General features: G+C 31.3%; 1 non-coding gene across 1 annotated transcript; it reads left to right on the top strand.

Moving 5' to 3' along the window:
* The first annotated feature begins 868 nt into the window (after positions 1-868).
* LOC133802723 (small nucleolar RNA R71) lies at positions 869-975 on the top strand. The gene has a single exon (XR_009877468.1). It is a non-coding gene; the product is annotated as a small nucleolar RNA R71 (small nucleolar RNA).
* The last annotated feature ends 2,733 nt before the right edge of the window (positions 976-3,708 follow it).

Below are 3,708 nucleotides of genomic sequence, written 5' to 3'. Positions count from 1 at the left end.
TTCATTTTCAACCTCGGGTATGTAATCGGGTTTGACAATTTTCTTTCCAGACCTAAGAGTTGAAATTGATTTGACTTCTCCATTATGACTAGACTTTCCTATCTCATATTGACCTTTTGGATTAGGGATAGGTTGACTAGGGAATGTTCCTTTTTCTCTATCAGCTAAAGCAGTGGCGAGTTGTCCTACTTGTGTCTCGAGTTTGGTAATAGATTGAGATTGATTTTGTAGGATTTGTTGGGTAGATTGCATAAATTGTTGTAAAGTATCTTCTAAGGAAGGTTTTCTTTGTTGCGGATATGGTTGATTTTGTGGGGCATGAGCTTGGTTTTGTGTGTTGTATTGGTGCCCTTGATTCATTTGGGGTTGGTTTTGTCTCCATGAAAAGTTCGGATGGTTTCTCCAATTTGGATTGTAGGTGGACGAAAATGGGCTATCATTTGGTTTCCCATAAGTATGAAGTGCATTGGCCTCCTCAGAAAAGGCTTCTTGGTAGGAAGGGCATGATTGGGCATTATGGCAAGGACTAGAACATATAGAACAAACATCTTTTCTAGGTTGAATTGGAGAGTTTATAGTTTGGCTTATGGCTAAAGCTTCTACTTTTCTCGCTAATTTATCTAAGGATGTTCTTAAGTCTAATTCTTCTTTTACTTCATACCTTCCTCCTCTTTTTGGTGAATTAGTTGACCTAGACCTAGGATCAAAATAATTCCATTGTTGTGAATTGACAGATAAATCTTCAAGGGCGTCCCACGCCTCTTGTCCTTGAAATTTTAAAAATTTTCCAGTATGCATAGATTGAATCATTTGACGATTAGAGGGAGTCAAACCATCATAAAAATATTTTACAAGTCTCCATTTTTCAAAACCATGATGAGGACATTTTAATAATAAATCTTTAAATCTTTCCCAACATTCATAAAACTCTTCATTATCTTTTTGAAAAAACTCGGAGATTTCTCTCCTTAGACTATCAGTTTTAGACATAGGAAAAAATTTCAGTAAGAATTTATTATAAAGTTGATCCCATGTAGTTATAGACCCCGTGGGAAGGGAATTTAACCAGGCTTTTGATTTGTCTTTTAATGAAAAAGGGAACAATCTTAGTTTGACCGACTCATCAGAAAAATTTTGAAATTTAAATGTTGAGCAAATTTCTAAGAAATCTTTGACATGCATGTAAGGATCCTCTCTATCTAACCCATAAAAAGATGGCAATAATTGAATGATTGCGGGTTTAAGCTCAAAATGAGTAGCAGAAGTAGTAGGTAAAACAATGCATGAAGGAGCATTAGATGAAATAGGTGCAAAATATTCAAGCAAAGTTTTTTCAGGCACAACATTTTCATCAACAATATTAGCAATAGGTTCCATGATGCTCAAATTTTTACTAACACTTTCAATTTCAAACAAAGATAAACGTCTTTTTACTAATCGTTTTTTAGAGTTACGTTCCCAATGATGCATACAATTTTTCACAAACAAGGCAACAAGGATAATCTCAAACAAACAATTTTCTGATGTGGAAGATCAGTTAAAACCGCAACCACAGAGCATACTTAGAATTTTTAGAGATTTCACAACAATATAATTCTTATGGTTTACTTGTCCCCAGGCCTATTTGATTCCACTTACTCGCGCACTACTAACAACTCCCCGAGGTTAATTAGTAGAGGCGGATGGGAATTTTGGTCAAATTTCCTTTAAGCAAGAATTGCTTATGGTGAAAGGACAAGATTTAGGTTTTTTTTTTTTTTTTTTTTTTTTCAAGTATTTTTCACAATATTACGCTAAAATATTAAAGAAGACAAAGAAAAATAAGGCAAAAATTAAATAAGACTAAAATTTAAGCAAGAGTAGGGAGACATAGCATGCCATCAACCATAACAAAATTAAGGTAAAAACTAGGAGGCACAAGTGCCATCAACTTAAACATAAGATAGAGGACTAGGAGGCAAAAATTGCCATCAACTAGCTAGGAGGCAAAATTGCCATCAACTAGTAATTTGCGGAAATTAAATAAAATAAAAATTACAACAATATAAATAAAGAAAATTACAACAAATGTCAAGAGGCACAAGTGCCATCAATTAACAAAGATATAAAAGAAATAAAATTACAACAAAATTATAACAAAATTAGGAGGCACAAGTGCCATCGACTATAAAAATTAAAAGGATAGATAGGAGGCACAAGTGCCGTCAACTAAAAAAAAAAACAATAAATATAAATATAAGTATATATTTTTTTTTATGGGTGGTTGAACCGTCCCAAATTTCTTTTTATCTTTTTTTTTTTTTTTAGATTTTATAGATATATATTTTTTTGTTTTTTTTTTTTTAAGTGTAAAAAAAATTAAAATAACTAGTAGAAGAATTCACTAACCTTGAGATAAATTCGTTTCTTTTCTCTTGCAACTCCCCGGCAACGGCGCCAAAAACTTGATGGACCCAAAACGGGTATGTTTAAAAATTTATATATCGCAAGCGCACGAATCGTCCATATAGAATAGTGATCGTAAGCAAGGATGTCGAACCCAAAGGAGTTGTCTAAAATCGAAAATGAAACTATTTTAAATCAAAAGTAATAAATTCTAACCTAGTTCCAAAGATTGATGAGTTTTAATAGTATGAACATAAAATGAAATATTGAAAAATAAAGCTTTTTAAGATAATGAAAATAAACCAATAATGAGTTGAAAATAAGTATTAAAAGAAAAGATTATTAAGATACTAGAATCCACAAAATGTAAGTTTAATAATATTTATTAGTATATTGATTCCCAAGTTTTAGTGATAGTTAAAATAATTTAAACTATCATTTTCCAAAAATATTTATAATTTTAAGCACAATTTTCTTATAAAAAGATAGGATTTTTCTTCACTTTTCAAAATTATAATTTCAAAGCATTTAGTGTAAATCAATCTAATGAAATAGCAAATAAATCAATGAACATTATTTATAAGGCAAAACATAATATTTTTGTTCTAAGCATGGATGTGTACAATTTAATGACACATCTTACACAAAGAATATTATGTTTATGCACTAATGAAGAACAAAGTGTAAAAATGTTCTAACAATCTAAAATACAAGATATTTAAGATGAAAGAAATATATGAAGAAGAAAAATCCATAGACTATGTTGCATTACAAGGGAAATCAACATACAACATAAATATTACCTAGTTACAAGTTGCTTCATCATGATCTTAATAATCTTATGAAAAAGATTAGAAGCACATAACTAGAATAGAAATTACAAAATAAATGACATACATACTTGCAAAATGCTCTTGAAAAACCCAAATGGAAGAGAGAATGGTAGAGAGAAAATGAGAGAAAAAGATGGTAACCAAAAAATTAAGCACCCCAAAAATGGTCTTGAAAGTCCATATTTATAGCCAAAGTGAGTTTATTAAAATAATCAATTTAAATTAATTAAATTGATTAGATTAATTAAATAAAATAAATATGGTATGTAGAGGTAAATTATAGGGTGTAATGATGATGTTGTGGTGAAAATGTGTAGGAAAAAGGGTAAAAAGTTGGCATTTTTGTCATAGGGGACAAAGGGACAAAATGCATTTTTGTTGGGCTCAATAAGGGAAATGGCAGCAATGTGGTGGTTGGGTGTTGGAGGGGGGGCCACGGGTTGGGCCTAGAGTGGGCCTCACGTGGTTGGGCTTTTGGAGAAACACCATT

This window comes from Humulus lupulus, chromosome 9 (genome assembly GCF_963169125.1).
Source record: "Humulus lupulus chromosome 9, drHumLupu1.1, whole genome shotgun sequence".
Classification (NCBI taxonomy): domain Eukaryota; kingdom Viridiplantae; phylum Streptophyta; class Magnoliopsida; order Rosales; family Cannabaceae; genus Humulus; species Humulus lupulus.
The sequence above is the reverse complement of the archived record's forward strand: the minus strand, read 5'-3'. Positions and strand labels throughout refer to the sequence as shown.